The sequence below is a fragment of the Antechinus flavipes genome, chromosome 1 (assembly GCF_016432865.1).
Source record: "Antechinus flavipes isolate AdamAnt ecotype Samford, QLD, Australia chromosome 1, AdamAnt_v2, whole genome shotgun sequence".
Lineage (NCBI taxonomy): Eukaryota > Metazoa > Chordata > Mammalia > Dasyuromorphia > Dasyuridae > Antechinus > Antechinus flavipes.
This window is the reverse complement of record NC_067398.1, coordinates 536,540,203-536,559,323: the sequence shown is the minus strand read 5'-3', so window position 1 is coordinate 536,559,323 and position 19,121 is coordinate 536,540,203.

Here is a 19,121-nt window from a genome sequence, read left to right as displayed (position 1 = left end):
GGACACAAGTGGCATAATTTCTATCTAATCTGACCCCAAAAGCATTTATTAAACATCTGTTAAGTGCCAGGCATTTTGCTAGATAATAGGAATATAAAGACTCAAAAAGGAAAAAGAAAAAATATATATAGTGCTGTCTTTATAGAATATACATTACAATCATTTAATTGGAGTGGTTTTCAGCTGAGTAATCCATTCTTACCTAAATGTGAATTATTTCCTTTTTTGTCAGAGTTGAGAAATAGCTGAGATATAGTAGGAAGAGCACTAGATTTGGAGTCAAAATTTGAGCAAGGTTTTTCTTGTCTTTAAGTCCCAGTTTCCTAATCTGGAAAAAGGGGATAATGACACTTGTTATTATGAAGTAATTTATTTATTATTATATATCATTATATTATATATAGATATATTTGCAATATATCTATATATAATACAATACATATTACATAACATATAATATTTATAACATATTTCTATATTTATTATTAAGTAATTAAGTAATGGAACTTAATTCACAGGGTTGTAATGAGCTTCAGATGAGATAAACTTATACCCTATTGCTACTGCAGAAACATACTTTTTAAAAATCTCAGCCTTAAAGTTGGAGTCCTGCCATGTGGGATAGTAGAAAAAGGGATGAAATTGGGGTCAGAAAACACTTGTGTTCATATTCTGACTTCTGATCCTTACTGCGGCATTGTTTGTCTTTTGTTCTCAAAAAAGACCAATGACATTAGGGAGGTGATACCTTAACAAGTGAGTTGGATCTTCACCAACAATGGCATGCTTTTATTCAGCCTCAGTTTCCTTACTTGTAAAAATGGAGATAATTATCCAAGTAGTGCCAGTTACACAGGGTGGTTGGGAAGTTCCAATGACATAATATATGTAAAGGGCTTGTTAACCACAAAAAACCATAAAAATGTCAGTTATTATTCTCTTTACTAGAGGGAGATGGAATTGGTTCTATGGCAAAGAGGCACAGAGAGGCATCTGACCACTGAACCTCCTTACAGAGACAGAGTACCATGCTGAAGTCCCAGAACTCTTTAGGAGAGGTTCTAGATGTCAGGTTATCACAAAACACTCTCCAGAAAAGTCTCCTAGATAGCAGTTTCCTGCTGAGCACTTCTAAAAGACCATGTCAGGGCTGTACCAATGTCATAAGGTAATCAATGGCCTTACGTAATTTTCTTTAAGCTAAAAGTTAACTTAATCTTGGTTGTGCTTTGATTCCATTTTTAGAAAACTAATTTATTTCCTTTTTTTTTTCTTTTTCTTTAGTATCAGCATTGAAAGAACAATAGTAAAACACTGATAATTCCTGGTACTAGAGGCTGGGGCTAGTGGATTCTGGAGTTCTGAACAGCCTACCATATATTTAGCATTAATATAATGATCCTCTGAAATAAATGGGTATCCCATGACTTTAGAGCACTTACTTTGCCTCAGATGGGGCAGAACTAGCCCAAGTCAGGAAAGAAAGTACTTTGGGGTTTTTAAAAAACCTATTGCTTTTCAGGCACTGCCCAAAAAAGTTTTAAACTCAATCCAATCAAATTAACAAGTATTTGTTTAAGCCTGCAAACAAAGTTTTGTTCTAGAGGCTAGAGATTGAGAGAAAACAAACAAAAATCCCTGCCCTTGCAGACCTCGTCTTATACTTGCTGGACACACCTAAAAGAAAGATAAATTGACAAAGGATTATTTGAGGAGAGGGGCAAGCCACTAGATGGTGCAGTAGAGAGAATACTGCCGTGGAGTCATGACGATCTGAATTCCAATCCAGCTTCAGACTTAGTTGTGATTCTGGGCAAGTCATTTAATCTTGTTTGCCTCAATTTCCTCATTTATAAAATGAATCGGAGAAGGAAATGGCAAGCCACTCCAGCATCTTTGCCAAGAAAACTCCTAATGGGGTCACAGAGTCAGACACGAGGAAATCACTCAACACAATGATTTGATGAGATAAGAAAGTGTGCTAATTGCTAAGAAGATCAGGAATATCAGAAAAGTCTTCCCATATGACATGGATTCATAAATTAAGCCGTGTGTGTGGCAGCTAAATGGTGCAGTGGATAGAGAACCAGCCCTGAAGTCAGGAGGACTAGAGTTAAAATCTGATCTCAGACACTTCCTAGCTTCCTAGCTGTGTGATTCTGGGCAAGTCACTTAACCCCAATTGCCTCAGCCAAAAAAAAAAAAAAATTAAGCATAAATTAAGCCATGAAGAAAGCTAGGAATTCTAAAAAGCAAAGATGAGAAGAGAGTGAGTTCTAAGGCATGGCAATGAGTGATGGATTGCCAACTTTGGGGAAGCAAGTAAGACCAGAACTTAGCTTGGACCCATTTTAAGTGACTTTGTACTTTATCCTATTAGACATAGGGTTTCTTGAAAGTTTTTGAGTAGGGAAGTGACATAGTCAGACTATGCTTTAAAAAGATGATTTTGACGACTGTATGAAGGATAAATTGGACAGAGGAGAGGTTGCAAGTTGGGAGGGAGTCCAATTAGGAGGCTGTTGCAGTAGTCCAGTCAAAAGTCAGAAACTGGATATTGACCATGTGAATGGAGAGTAGTACATTTTTCCCCCTAATGTGAAGCATCATGAAGTAACGGATAGCGTCCTATTACTGGAGTAAGAAATATATTATTTTAATAAATTCAAACATCACCTCAAATATTTACTATGTCCTGAGAGTTTCAGTGACTAAGCTGTCTTCACACAGCTAGATCCCAAATATTTCTGCCTCCAAGACTAGCCTTTTATCAAATACCCCATAATTCATCATGTAAAGCAATATGTAAATCTCAAAGCTACATATCAGCTCTTAATATTTTGAAAGACAGAAATCCATTTAACTAGAGCCTGAGGCAACTTCCTAGGACATTACATAAATCATAGACTGATTGTTTTCTGCTATTGATAGAAAGCATTCACTACTTGGATATAATCAAATGGTTTTCTGCAGTCTTTCTCTTCCTATGACACTCTGAAACCTTTTGACTGGCTTAAGAAATCCCAGTTTCTGTAATTTGCAGAACATCAACAACTTTTTTATTGGCTGGTGAATAGTTCCTTTAAGCACAATATTCCACTCATGGCATTTCAACCAATATTCTCATTGTAAGAAATAAAGGATTTGACCACAAGTTGCTGAGCCTCCTGACTTCCACCAAAGTTGAATGTTCAACTAAATGGAATGTTTCTTTGTGGTTGGATAGCACCACAGACAGTGAGGCTTGGAGGGGGATTTGAGAGTTGAAATAACAGCTTCATTGAACTATCTCAGTCTGTGTCCTATACATCCTGATTTACACAAAGCCATTTACTTTTCTTTACCCTCATCTTACCCTCATCTATGACCATGAGTACATTAGACTGAATGATAAATTAATCTTCTGAAATGATAGTATATGCTTATATTTATACTATTTGAAATTATGGCTATGTCAAATATGGTCGTTGGTTCTAAAATGCAGTATGAGTTTGAATAATTGATTAGTTCCAGGGATTCATTATTTGCACTAATCGGACATCTAGGTGTCCAGTAGTTAGAGCTCTGGATTTGGAGTTAGAAAGACCTGAGTTCAAATCATCCATCAGATCTTACTGGCCAGATGACTGGGCAATTCGTTTAACCTCTGTTTATTTCTGTTTTCTCAACTGTAAAATGAAAATGAGAATAGTAGCATCTCCCTTGAAGAGTTTGTGAAGATCAAATAAGGTTATATTTGTAAAGCTTATAACACAGTAATATGCCCTGTTTTCTTTAGTTTGCTCATCTGTAAAATGAGCTAGAGAAGGAAATGGCAAACCACTCCACTGTCTTTGCCAAGAAAACTCCAAATGGGGTCATGAAGAGTGAGATACAACTGAAAAGACTGAACAATATGAACTTTTATAAATGCTTATTCCCTGCTCTTTCCTAACCCTAGCCCTAATCCCCCTTGATTTTAAATACAGACCCCAATGCCAGAAGGTTTTTCTAGTTAAATGGACTGCTGTCTTTCCAGAATATTAAAAGCTGATATGTAGCTTTGAGATTTACACATTGCTTTATATGGTGAATTGTGGGATATTTGATAGAAGGTTGGCCTTGGAGGCAGGAAAACTTGGAATTTAGCTGTGGGAGACATTTAGTCACTGAAACTCTCAGTGTGCAATAGTTCACCAGGACAAATCCCTCTCTGCCAAGGGCTTAATCTTCATAACTACCTTAATTTACAAAAGAGGAAACTGAGGCTAAGAGAAGTTCAGTGACCTACCCAGTGTTGCAGGGCTAAATAATCTCTCAAGATGAAGGATTACATTAAATGAGGCAGAGAGTAATGATTGAAGAGTGAAATCAGGAAGACTCTTGTTTAAGTTCTGCTTCTGAAACATATTGTGTGACAGTGAACAAGTCATTTGTCCTCTTAGAGTCTCTGTAAATTACATAAAAGATGCTGGCCTGAATTGATAGATAGTTTTTGAAACTGTTGTAGTTGTTGTCATTCAATATTCAATTCTTTGTGACTCCATAGACTATATTGTTCATGGATTTTTTTTTTTTTAGCAAAGATACTAAAGCAGTCTGCCATTTCCTTGTCCAGCAGAGGTAGTAGGATTACCTTATACCAAAGAAATGCCAGATATACATAGCCTCTATTGAAATTTAGTTGCTTGTTATGGGCTGAGGATTATAAAAGGTAACAACTGGTATCATCCAATTTTCTCCCACTCAACCACCTATGACAATGGATGATGGATTGCCAACTTTGGAGAAGCAAGTAAGACCGGAACTTATCTTGGACCCATATTTTAAGTGACTTTGTACTTTATTCTATTAGACATAGGGTCTCTTGAATGTTCTTGAGTAAGGAAGTGACATAGTCAGACTTATGCTTTGAAAAGATGATCTTGGCAACTGTTGCAGCCTCCTACAACTCCCTACAACTTTTTTTTTTCTTACCAATATAACCAGTAAAAGATTTCAGAGTGTCATAGGAAGAGAAAGCTTGTAGGAAAACATTTGATTATATCCTAATAGAGAATTTCTATTCAAGTATTGATTCCTATCAATAGCAAAAAACAACCAGTTCAAGATTTAATAATGTCCTATAGAGCTGCCTTAGGTCAAAGGAGATAAGCAAAACATAGCTAATAAATACAGGGTCTCAGAAGTCTTAGTGTAGTTGTAAACTAGTAAAGTCTATAACTGCACTAAGATTTTGAGGATACTTTGTACTCCTATGGACATCAAAGGTTCTCAAGATCTAATTTATCATTGATTTAGAACTGTTATCTAGTCTAACTCTAATTTTACAGATGAGGTAAAAAAAATGCTATTTGCAGAAGGGAAGTCATTTATTCAAAATCCCACTAATAATAAATTACAGAACTGGCTTCAAATTCAGTGCTATTTCCTCAGTATGATTCTGCTTCTCAAGTCACTCACCTAAAATTTAAAAGGAAAAGAAATTACTAGTGTGCAATTTTTTTTGGATTATTTGTAAGTAATTTCCTTCTAATCAGGTATTTTCTTTTGCACAGCCAGGAATTGCTAAAAGAAGGGGAGAATGCTAATGATCAATCTATTGTCTATCAAATTTAGTCACTGTTGGCTGTGTGACTAGCACTAAGTCACCATCATTCAGAGATTTGTGATCCTGGACAAGTGATTTAATTTTTATTTGTCTCCTCTTAAATAAGTCTCTGTCTTAGACTTATGAAAGATACTAAGTACAGGTATACCTTGTTTTATTGTGCTTTATTGAACTTCGAAATTTTTATTTTTTACAAATTGAAAGTTTATAGCAACCTGGGTCAAACAAGTCTGTATAGGTGCCATTTTTCCAACAACATGTGCTCACATCACATTTATGTGTCATATTTTGGTAATTTTCACAATTTTCAAAATTTTCATTATATGTATATGTGTGTGTATATACATTTAAGGTATATGTTTGTATGATACAGTGATCTGTAATCAATGATCTTTGATGCTATTATTGTAATTATTTGGGGGTACCACAAATCATACTTGTAAAGTTTGTTGACAAATGCCATGTGTATTCTGACTGCTCTACCAACCAGTCATATCTTTGTTCCTCTCGCACTATCTGTTCCATGAGACACAACACTGAAATTAGGCCATTTAATAATCCTATAAGGGCCTCTGAGTGTTCAAATGAAAGCAAGGATCAATACAACAAACTTCATGGTCACCTTATTTTTAAAAATTGTTACAGCCACCCTAGCCTTCAGCAGTCACCACCCTATCAGTGAGCAGCCATCAACATTGAGGCAAGATTCTCCACCAACAAAAAGATTACAACTTGCTGAAGACTCAGATGATGATAAGCAATTTTTAAATAATAAAATATTTTAAAATTAAGATATGTTCACTATTTTAAACATATTTAGACTAGTACACACTTAACAGACTCCAGTATAAGATAAACATGAACTTTTATATGTATTGGGAAACCAAAAAAATTCACGTGACTTGCTTTATTGCAATATTCATTTTATTGTGATGGTCTGGAACCAAATCCTTAATATCTCTGAAGTATACCTGTATAAGGATAGTTCAGTATTCATATGCTCCCATGATCCATCACTCTTCATTTCCCACTCCTCTCAACCTTCTGGTTTGAGTTGTATGTGACAACCATTTAACATGACAGCAAAGACAACCATTTAAATATATATATATATCATGTATTGATTTGCATTCCTCCTCATAGATTCTTTGTTTCTTTTTGCTCTGTTTTTAATGTATATTTTTGTTATATAGCTGTGTTCCCTTAATATTAGATTGTGGAGTTTTTTTGAGTGTTTGTCTTCAGCTTTCTATTTGTTTCCCAAAACTCCCCAGATAGTACCCAGTCAATATTGCAAATTGTTATAATTAATAGTGAGGACATTTGTTGTCTGATTTCCAACATTATCAGTAAACAAATAGGAAAATTAAGTGGATTTAATTAAGCTGAAATTTGATAGAGAAATAAATAAATACACACACAAATATGTCAATATGTATTTAGATACATATTTGGAAAGACAGATAAAATGTCCATGATTAACTCTGAGAGGTAAACTATCCTATGCTCTTCTAATTTGTTTATAATATCATTCTTTATGTCTAGATCATGAACCTATTTTGCCTTTATCTTGGTTGGTATACAGTGTTAGGTGTGTGTCAATGCCTAGTTTCTGCCATACTAGTTTCCAATTTTCCCAGCAGTTTTTGTCAAATAGAAAATTCTTATCCCAAAAGCTGGGGTCTTTGGGTTTGTCAAACACTAGATTACTATAGTCATTGATTATTTTGTCCTGTGAACCTAACCTATTTCATTGGATCAACTATTCTGTTTCTAGATTTGTAGAGAAGGAAGGAATTTGTTACCAGAGAAGAACTAGAGATTATTATTGATCACAAAATAGATAATTTTGATTATATTAAGTTAAAAAGTTTTTGTATAAACAAAATCAATGCAGACAAAATTAGAAGGGAAACAATAAACTGGGAAAACATTTTTACATTCAAAGGTTCTGATAAAGGCTTCATTTCCAGAATATATAATTAACTTAAATTTATAAGAATTCAAGCCATTCTCCAACTGATAAATGGTCAAAGGATATGAACAATTTTCAGATGAAGAAATTGAAACTATTTCTAGTAATATGAAAAGGTGCTCCAAATCACTATTGATCAGAGAAATGCAAATTAAGACAGCTCTGAGATACCACTACATGCCTGTCAGATTGTCTAAGATGACAGGAAAAGATAATGGTGAATGTTGAAGAGGATGGGGGGAAACTGGGACACTGATACATTGTTGGTGGAACTGTGAACAGATCCAACCATTCTGGAGAGCAATTTGGAACTATGCTCAAAAAGTTATTAAACTGTGCATATCCTTTGATCCAGCAGTATTTCTACTGGGCTTACATCCCAACGAGATCTTAAAGGAGAGAAAGGGACCCACATGTGCAAAAATGTTTGTAGTAGCCCTTTTTGTAGTGGCTAGAAACTGGAAACTGAGTGGATGCCCATCAATTGGAGAATGGCTGAATAAATTATGGTATATCAATGTTATGGAATATTATTGTTATGTAAGAAATGACCATCAAGATGATTTCAGAGAGATCTAGAGAGACTTACACAAACTGATGCTAAGTGAAATGAGCAGAATCAGGAGATCATTATACATGGCAACCATAAGACTATACGATGATCAATTCTGATGGACATGGCTCTTTTCAATAATGAGATGACTCAAACCAGTTCCAACTGTTCAGTGATGAAGAAAGCCACATGCACCCAGAGAGAGGCCTGTGGGAACTGAGTGGGGACCACAATATAGCATTTTCACACTTTGATAATTATGTTGATGTTTGCTTGCATTTTGTTTTCCTTCTCAATTTTTTTTCCTTTCTAGATCTGATTTTTCTTGTGCAACAAGATAACTATATAAATATGTATACATATATTGGATTTAACATATATTTTAATATATTTAACATGTATTGGACTACCTGCCATCTAGGGGAGGAGGTAGGGGAAAGAAGGGAAAAATTTGAAACAGAAAGTTTGCAAGGGTCAGTGTTGAAAATTTACCCATGCATATGTTTTGTAAATAAAAAGCTTTAATTAGTTTAAAAAATAGAAAAAATTAAAAAAAAAAAGAAGGTGATTAATTCATTGAATTGAACCATTCAAGGCATTCAGAATGCCTTTGGTATGTGCTGGCCTCTATAACTTAAACCATCATCATTAATGCAGATCCCAGTTTTTCTATAACTTGATAGATAATTTTAAAGTTTTACTACAACCAAAAAATTGTCACCTTGCAGTCAGTTTAATAATGAGGCTCTCCAAAGTAGGGCAGATGCAATCTGTTGATGGGTCATAATCAAAGCCTTCCAAGTTTAGTGTGGACTGACAAAGCTTATGTTTCATTGACTTAGCCCTCAAAGGCACAAAATTACCTCCATATTATGATAACATATTGGAGGTAGAAATTTATTAAGGAGATTCATATTCTATCTTATAAATAATATTTACATAATTTATAGAAATATATTTTGGAGGGACAGAGCCAAAATGGCAGAATAACAAATTATAGAATTCCCCCCCAATTTCTTCCCTAAAAAACTCCAAACAAATTTAGAAAATATACCAGACATAATTCTAATAGGAAAATTCAAGGGAAAAAAAAGTCACAGTGAATCATTATTCCAACCCATATTGACATGGGGAAATAGAGGTGTGTAGATATGTGAGATCCAGTTTGGCCAACAAAGCACTCTAAGGAATATTCCAGCATGAGGAAAGGCAACGAGGGGTCACAAATCTAGCACAGATGGGCCTAAACTTGTGTAAAGCACAAGAATGGTCACCAATTGGCAATTCTCTTATTCAGTAGCTAGGTTCCAATTCACAGATTAAGGTCAGACTGAGAAAATAAGCTGCATCCAAGGCTGATAATTGGGATCAAATTCAGAGGTAAGCAACAATAATATCTCTCAGATCTCAGGAGCAGACTAGGGCTTCATATCTAGTTTCTGACCCAGTCTAAAGACTACAGAGGAATGATCTCAGACTAATGGGAAGCCCACAGTATTGTTCTTTTGAAGTATCAGAGCTTTCTACCTGGCTGACTATTGCTGCATACAAAAGCAATCTGCTGTTACTCAACACCAAATACAGGTGAAATGCTGAACTTAGACCAAGAAGCAGTAATCTGACTTTGTCTTTGATCAGAGCATTTTGGGAGCAGTGAAAGTTTTTAAATCCCTAACCTGCTCAGTCCCTGAGATATCAGAAAACTACAATGCTTAATATCCCTAAGAAAGCAGCAATAGAACGAGGCCAGATCTTCCCTACAACAATGTAGAGAGCCCAGCCAAATATCAAGTTTAAAGTCAAGAAGTAAGCTAGAACAATGAGGAAGAAGAAAAAAAAATCCCATCATTAAAAGATTTTAAGGTGATAAGGATCATGGCCCAAGATAGAAATCCAGATGTAATGATTCCAAAATATCCACAAGTAAAGCTTCAGATAAAAACACAACTTAAACACAAACTTGACTAGAATTCCTAGAAGAGATTACATTTTTTTTTCAGGAATTGAAAGATATCTTTGTAAGTTAAATGAGATATTGCTTGCCATCTCAAGGGACAAGAGAAAGGTAGAAGGGAAGAAGATAATTTGGTACTCAAAAGTGAATTTTTTAAAATTTTCATTATTGGAAATTGGAATTGGAAATAGTTTTAAAAATAAAAAATTGAAAATAAATTAAAAGAAAGCACTAAAGGAAAAAAAATTAGAAAAGGAATGAGAGCTACAAAAGAATCAGAGAAAGAATTAAGAGTTTGCCACAAGAGATAGCAAGTAACAAACTTTCTGAAAATTAGAATGGACCAAATAGAAGTCACTGGTTTCCTTCCCAAGATAACAGAAGAATGGAAAGAGAGGGAAAGAGAAATATCTTGGGAAGGAAATAAAAGGAAGGTTTAAAAAAATGATCTCATATTATCAGGGTGTGCAAGTAGAAGTCTATGCAAACAAAGAATGAAAGGGGAAAGAAGGAAAGAGAACTAATACTTGAATTTCAATCTCGTTTGGTCAAAGAAGGGAAGAATATACACACACAGTAGAGTTAGTACAGAAATATATCTTCCTCAATAGAAATAAGAGGGAAATGACCTTCCATTTAGAAGTAGGAACTCAGAGGAGGAAATCAGCCAAACTAGGGATACCACCTTCTGGTAAGTATATGCATATTTTCTCCCTTACATTTCCATTCCATAGGAGGGAAATATGCATAGTCAAGTAAAACAAATTCTCTCAGAGAATATAAATTATATAACACACACATATATACTCACACAAACACATACACATATAGCTGTATATACATTTGCACACGTATATACACATACATTAACATACATATATAATATAACATACATCATACTAAAGAGATACTCATTTTGTCTGCAATGGATAGCATGTTTTATCATCAGTCCTCTGGAATCATGAGTAGTTATGTTGTTGATCAGTTCTTATGGCTTTGAAATTTTTGTTATTACAGTGTGGTAAAATTTGTTCTAAATTCTTCTCCTGGTTCTGTTTATTTTATTCTTCAACAGGTTAACCATTGACTCTTTGCAGAGCACTTAATCCTGGGAAGATATAGCTGACATTAATGCCTCTGTAGACTGAAGAGACTGTGCAGTAGATGGATACCAGGCCTAGAGTCAGGAAGATTCATCTTTGTATGACAGACACTTACTAGCTGTGTGACATTGAGCAAGTCACTTAAACCTGTTTGCCTCAGTTTCCTCATCTGTAAAAATGAGCTGGAAAAGGAAAGGGCAAACTGCTCCAGTATCTCTGCCAAGAAAACACCAAATTGGGTCACAAAGAGTTGGACACAACCAAACAACAGACTAAGGAGGAAGGAAAGATAGAGGCTCCCATTTTAAATTTTCAATTGCCTATTGGATATCTTGAACTCTATGTCTTGTGGACATGTAAATTACAGAATGTCCAAAACCGAATTCATTATCTTTCCTCTAAACCCTCCTATCATCTTAAGTTCTCCTCAATAGAGAGGTGGGGAGATTATTAACAGATATGAAATGTCCCATGTATTTTCACATGAAGTCTCTGTATTATTAGTTTTATTTAGCTATTTTACTTTGTTACAAAAGATCTCTCACTAAATCAGCAAAACAAATTTGTAAATGCTTATAATGCAAAAATGAAACAAATCAATAAAACTTTTAAAATTAAAAATACAAAAAGCAAAAAGACTTAAACTTTCAAAACTTTCTTATGCCTTTAAAATATATTTTAAACTATGCTATTTTATTATATTTAGTATATACTATACTATATACTATTTATTATCTTTATATTATTTATACTTTTCTTTTATCCCTATGGCAACCAATGCTTTCAGGACCTATTAAAGCCCTGAACATTCTGCCAAACCTTAATTATTTTGGACCAATGCTTTTTGCTCTGTAGAATTATTAAAATCCTTAGACATTTTCTAAAAGCTTTCAAATAACTCCAATTGGCAATGATCTCCTCTGAATTTGTGGCTTCTATCATTGCTAGGTAGTCTCAATCCATGTTTGTTTTACCTTTATAACACTACTATCTGAATACATGCTTATCATCACAATGCTTCATTCAACTGATTATATATTTATCTCACAAAGGGACAAAGAGCAGCATAACATTCCTGGAAGATGGGAAAGGTACTGTTGAGAAGTCAAGTAAGGTTCATGGATTTCAGGTTTAAGATTTGATTGTGTCATTTGATGTCATATAATATTATTTCATAATATGTCTTATGTCATTATTGTTAATGATATCCCCAGTATATCTTACATAGGTTCTGAAGAAAAGGAGAAAAAAAAAAAAACTTCGTAAATTGAAACAACATTGCATGGAACAATATTTCCAAAGAAACAATGTTTCTGTACATGCAGTGATCTATGAGGAGAGAATAAGTAGAGTTATACTCAATGAAATTGAGACTGTTGGCTATGATATCCTGGGAAATTGTGGGAAGGGTATTTATGTCAGGACAGTGGAAGAAAGACTAAGAAAGCTAGGCAAGGTACTTCCTAGTACCTAGTACCTAAAAGAAGTAATAAACTTTGCCACCCATAATGATGTGTATAGAATTAGAATAGAAGGATCTATTGTTCAAACAAGGAAAAGACTAAATAAGCATTTATTTTTTTTATTATTATTATCTTTTTTTATTATAATAACTTTTTATTGACAGAACTCATGACCAGGTAATTTTTAACAACATTATCCCTTGCACTCACTTCTGTTCCGATTTTCCCCCTCTCTCCCTCCACCCCTCCCCTAGATGGCAAGCAGTCCTATATATATTAAATATGTCGCAGTTAAATAAGTATTTAATTAGGGCACCTACTATGTACCAGACACTATGCTAAGGAATTTACAAATATTTTCTCATTTGATTGTCTCAACAAGCCTGGGAGATAGATTTCATTATTAACCATATTTTACAGCTGAGAAAACTGAAAGTGACTTTTACTAAAACCCTATTTCTCTTCTGCCCCTTGTGGCTGAACTTGAAAAGACTGTTAATAAAAGATACCTTCATTTTCTCTTCTCTCACTTTCTTCTTAATCCTTCACAATTGACTCTGATATTATCATTCCACTGAAACTATTTTCTACAAAGTAACCAATAATCTCTTAGTCACCAAATTTGATTGCCTGGTTTCAACTCTCATTATTCTACAATATCCTGCAGCTTTTGATATTTTTGATCACACTCTCCTTGAAATTCTCCCCTCTCTAGGTTTTTCCCAACAGCACTCTATAGTTTTTTCCTCCTACTTATCTGACCTTTTCTTCATTTTCCTTTGCTGGATCTTTCCACAAATCACATCCTCTAATCTTTCTCACAAGACCTTCTTCTCTTTTCCTCTCTATACTTTGAGTTGGTGATATCATCAATTTTCATGAATGTAATTTATCATTGGTATGCTGATGGTTCCCAAATATACCTGTCTTGCCTTATACACTCTATTGACCTCCAATCTTACATTTTTCAGCAAGTTCGATAATTTTTAGATTGTCTCTCCTAGATCTATTTTCTGGGTCAGTTGTTTTTCCAGTGAGGTATTTTACATTTTCTTCTATTTTTTCTTTTTTCTTTTTTCTTTCTTTCTTTCTTTCTTTCTTTTTTTTTTGGGGGGGGGGTTTGTTTGACTGATTCTTGAAGTCTCATTGATTCATTCACTTCCATTTGTTCAATTATAATTTTTAGTGAATTGTTTTCTTCAGTTAGCTTTTTTATCTCTTTTGCATTTGGCCAATTGTACTTTTATATAAAGTGTTTTCTTCATTACATTTTTCCCCTTTTCATAGATTTTGTTATCCAATAAATTGGTTTCTTTTTCATATCTATTTTGTAAGGAGTTATATGCTTTTTCCATTTCATCAAGTCTATTTCTTTAGGAGTTTTCTTCAGATAATTTCTAGTTTCCTTTTCCATTCCCTCTTGCAAAGATCTCATTTCCTTTCCCCAGTTTTCTTCTCTCTTTTAAGATCCTTTTTGAATTTTTTCCAAGAAAGCTTTGTAAAATGGGGACCAACTCTGGAGTTGATTTGCCTTTAGAATCCTCAAGATTTGAGGTTTATTCTTTTCTTTCTCCAAAAAAAAACTGTCTATTATCAGAGTGTTTGGGGGTTTTTTTTGCTCATTTATTTAAAGGATTGAGTTCTGCTCTTAAGGCAAAGAGGTGACAAACTACTTTAGTTTGCCCTAGGATGGGTTCTGCTGACTGCCTCCCAGTGCTGGGTAAGTATTGCCATGTCCCCATGTTCTTCCGGAGCTCAGCGGCTCACAATTTGTCTTTTGTATTTGCTTTTGGGTGTCTTACAGCAAATCTGTTGAATTATTAGCTTGTAACCAGGACAGAATAATCTAAGAGCCTCACAGTTCTCCATTATAGATGCAACAATGCCCTGGCTCCCCAGCCCAGATCCCTGCCCCAGATTCCCTGTGCTATGGCGTGGGCTCAGCAGCCTCTCCCCTTTCCCAATTGAAACAGACCTTTTCTGAAGTTTTTCCAAAGTATCTTCTTCTAGAAATTTGTTGTACTCCAATGTTATGATTCTTACAAGGTGCTAAGTCAGTGGAATTGATAGAGACAATGGTTGTTCAGCAGTGTGCTTAACAGTTCTCTAAATGTACTTAGTACTTATTAAGAGTTCTATAAGATTCACACATTTAAGAGAGCATAAATAAGCTGGGAGCCTCAACCAGGATGTACTTCAGGAAGCCCACAAGCCCACTCTCAGAGGTGGAGTCAAATTCATTCCAACTTCCACCTTTGTGCTGGCTGGAGACTTTCGGAGGAGGAGAGGCTGAAGCTGGCAGAGGCAAAGGACTAACAGCAAGACCTCTGGGAACCAAGGAGAGAGATTGGCGTCTAAGAAGGCTAACTGGGACCAAGAAAGGAGACCATACTTGGAAAGAGAAAATAAAGGATCTGGACTTTAACTCCTGGCTGCATTTAGGGTGATTACTTTAAACTGAAACAAAGGCTGCCTCCTCCATAAGCCCCGCAAGAAATCTGCTCCCAGAGAACATTACAATTGAGAGAACAATATTACATTCCAAATATCTGTGGGTTCTGTCACTCGAAAACAAGTTCAGAGGCTTAATCTGCTGTTAATTTGAGGAAAGCTCAGAGGAAGTCACATAGAGACAAGTCTGCTCTTCACCATCTTGGCTCTGTCCTCTCTAATCTTACTGTCCTTCAGACATCTTGAACTGGATGTCCAGCAGACATCTAACTGAACTCATTATCTTTCTTGTTAAATCCTTTTCCCCTCCCATTCCTCTACCCCCCATACCTGCCCCTAAATACCCTTTTTCTCTAGAGGATAACTCTGTCCTCTAAGACCCTCAAACTCATAACCTAAGTATCATCCTTGACTCATCACTAACTTTCAGCCTTCCTCCCCATATTTGATCTGTTGCCAAGGCCTGTCAATCTCACCAATGCAACATCTCTCTAATAATCTCTCTTTTCTCCTCAGGTACAAAATCTTATCACCTTACACAAAGTCCAGGATAATTCCCTGGAGGCCTCAGGATCAGCCAGAGTCAGAATAAGATAAAGTCCTTGGTCTTTAGGGGGAGAAGCAAACAAACTTCCAGGAGTTTTGCCAAAGATCTCTTCTTGATTCTGGAGTCCAGAATCTCCACCTTCCTCCTCCTCCTAGTCCTGCCCCCATGTGAGTCTCTGGTCTCTGTCACCCTACCCTCTAATCCATGCCTATTTTGGGATTATTTTAACCCCAAACATTGAGCCAGCATTAACTGTAAGAAGCCATTTTTCCAAACATATGCTAATAGAGTCATTGTCTTATATTGAATAGGTAATTAGTCTTAAGTGCTCCATTCAAGTACATCTTTTCATAGTTTCATCCTTTTACATTTCATACTTGGAATGTTGTAAAACTTTGTTGGTGAATCTGCCTGCCTCAACTACTTCCCTATAACAATACATCTTTTATTCAGTCACCAGAGTGAGTTTCCTAAAGCACAAAATACTGAATATGGCACATGTACACACACACACACACACACACACACACACACACACATGCACACACACTCACTCAATATATTCCAAAGGTTCCCTATTGCCTCCAGGATCAAACACACAAAAATATTGTTAGGCATTCACAACCCTTTAAAATCTACTGCTAGCCACCACTTCCTCCTCTTTTCAGTTTTTTTATTACCTTACTTTCTGCTCTATTTTCCTCAACCCATCAAACAAGACGCTGAATCTCTCAGTTCTGGGCATTTTCTCTGCTGGTTATCCTCCATGCTGCATTGTTCTACTTAGCTCTATTTAATAACTCCCATGACTTCCTTTAAATCATAGCTAAAATCCTATCTTCTACAGGAAGACTTTCACAACCCTTCTTAATTTCAGCGCTATTGTTCTGTTAGTTACTTCCTATATATCCTTTATAAAGATTGTTGATTCATATCTGTTTGCTTGTTGTATCCCCATTAGGTGGTGAACTTCTTGAGAATAGGGACTATTAGTCTCTTTTTTGTATTTCCAGATCATAGTACAATATCTGGTATATAATAATTGCTTAATAAATGTTTATTGATTGACAGCTTAAGCAACTTGCTCAGATTGATGTAATTTGAACTCAGGTCTTTCTAATTCCTGACTCTACATTCTAGCCAGTATATAGCCTAGCTGCATCATATTTAATCAAATCACAGGCTTTGAATGTAATATCTACTGTCTTATTCTAAGTGGATTTGCCTGAAGGTTAAAGAAAACAGATTTTCTATAATATGTGATGGATCTTCCTGCCTTTCTTGTCATATCACCCTAGCATTGTATTCTCTCACAGATTAAACAATAAAATCAGTGATGCACTCAGATCTATTCATGATTATGAGATAATAAATCAGCACATACTATAAGAACTGTCATGAGACACAGTGAAATATCCTTGCTAAGTGATATATGAACTGCTATTTCCTAAGTTTGGTCTTTTTCAAAATATAATATTCTTAAGATTCTTAAAAAAAAAAAAACTTATAAAACCTGAGAATTGACTCTCACATCAAGTTAAGAATCATGTTTCTAGAAAAATGAGACATAATTATTCCCAGATTTTCATTGAAGACAATAGAATTATAAACCTCATATAATATCTTTTCTTTTTTATTTATTTTTAAGACATTAAAAATTAAAATTTGTCATTAGGCAAGCTTTTGTGATAGTTTTAATTCTCTCTATCCCAACTTGAATTCCTCTGGCATGTTTCTCAAGAGACTGCATCTTATTTTCATGGTGATATAGTAAATAACATGAGATGTTTTGAGTGAGTAGGTATTCTTACTGGTTGTATGACTATGAAGAAATCATTTAACCTCTCTGATCCTATTTCCTTATCTGTAAAATGACAAAGTTGGACTGGATAGTCTCTAATGTCCCATCACTGGAGTTTGATGATTCTGGAGGAGAGAGTAAGCCTGATGACTGCACAGCTTTACCTCACTTAAATCGAATTCACAAGAAAATTAAGATAAGACCCTAATGATATCATTGGTCCTCTTTGAGAATGAAGGATGAACAACAACAATAATGTCCTGCCGGTCCTAAATAGATGATCCACTTTTTCTTCTTCTTTCTTCTCCATCCTGTCCCCCCCCCCCCAAATCCAAAGGCAGAGACTAACATTAAGAAGAGGAGGAAGAAAAGGAAAATTGAAGAATGTGGTCAAGATTGGTGTGGGGAGGACTATTTTTTTAAAAAATCTCTTCCAACTCTGGTTTCAAAATGACAATTGTCGTAAGCTGGACAGTTTACTATCATACACTGCCTCATGATGGAGCATTTCATTGATTCAGATATTATTTTCTATTATCTGTCAGATTTGTGATGTTTGGTGGACAAAGTTTAACATTGTCCTTCGATTTCAGTTTCTATAATCATCGTTATTTGTTTAGTGTCTAAGTATGGAGGAGAGATGGTATTCCTCACTTCTCAGCATCAGCTTTTTTCTTTCTCTTCTACAGGAGGCTTCATATTTGTGGTTTTGCCTTTTGCATCCACTGTATGGATTAAGTTCCCCAAGCCAGACATGAATTGTTAAATTTTATGCCAACATATTTCATGTTCATTTTCAGTTATTTAGTTGTTCATTTAACATTTCTTACTTTCTAACTTGTTAAGCATTATAGGAGCAGCCAAAACAATTAAAAAATGGGCTATTTAGAAATGAACTTTTACTTGGAAGAATTCTACCTTTAGCCACTCTACATAGACATAGGTGGAGGTGAGGGGAAAGACTCATGAGCAGGAATATTCTCTAAAGATAGAATTAGGGCAACTAGATAGTATGGTGATAGAGAGCCAGGCCAGGAGGCAGGGAAGATTTATCTTTCTGAGTTCAAATCTGGTCTCAGACACTTATTGCTTGTATGACTGGGGGCAAATCATTTAACTCTGTCTCAGTCTTCTCATCTGTAAAAATGAGCGGGAGAAGGAAATGACATATCACTCCAGTATCTTTGCCAAGATAATCCCAAATTGTGTCATAAAGAGTAAGACATGACTGAGCAGCAAGAGCAACAAAAGATAGAATTGCAGGAGAGCTTTTCTTTATATGCTGTAAAAATTCACTATCAAGGAAATCCTCTCCCTCAGGACTCCAGTTCCCAGAGTCTCAAACTTAGGAACCCTAAAACTCAATATTGTTATTTATGATGATAAGAAAAGCTACCTTTTTGGCCTAGCTGTACCAGATCTAAAATTATATTATAAAGTAGCGGTTACCAAAACCATCTGGTATTGACTAAAAAATAGACTAGTTGATCAATGGAAAAGGTTAGGTTCAAAGGACAAAACAGCCAATAACTTTAATAATCTAGTGTTCAACAAACCCAAAGACCCCAGTTTTTGGGATAAGAACGCATTAGTTGACAAAAATTGCTGGGAAAATTGGAAATTAGTATGGCAGAAACTAAGCATTGACCCACACTTAACACCATATACCAAGATAAGGTCAAAA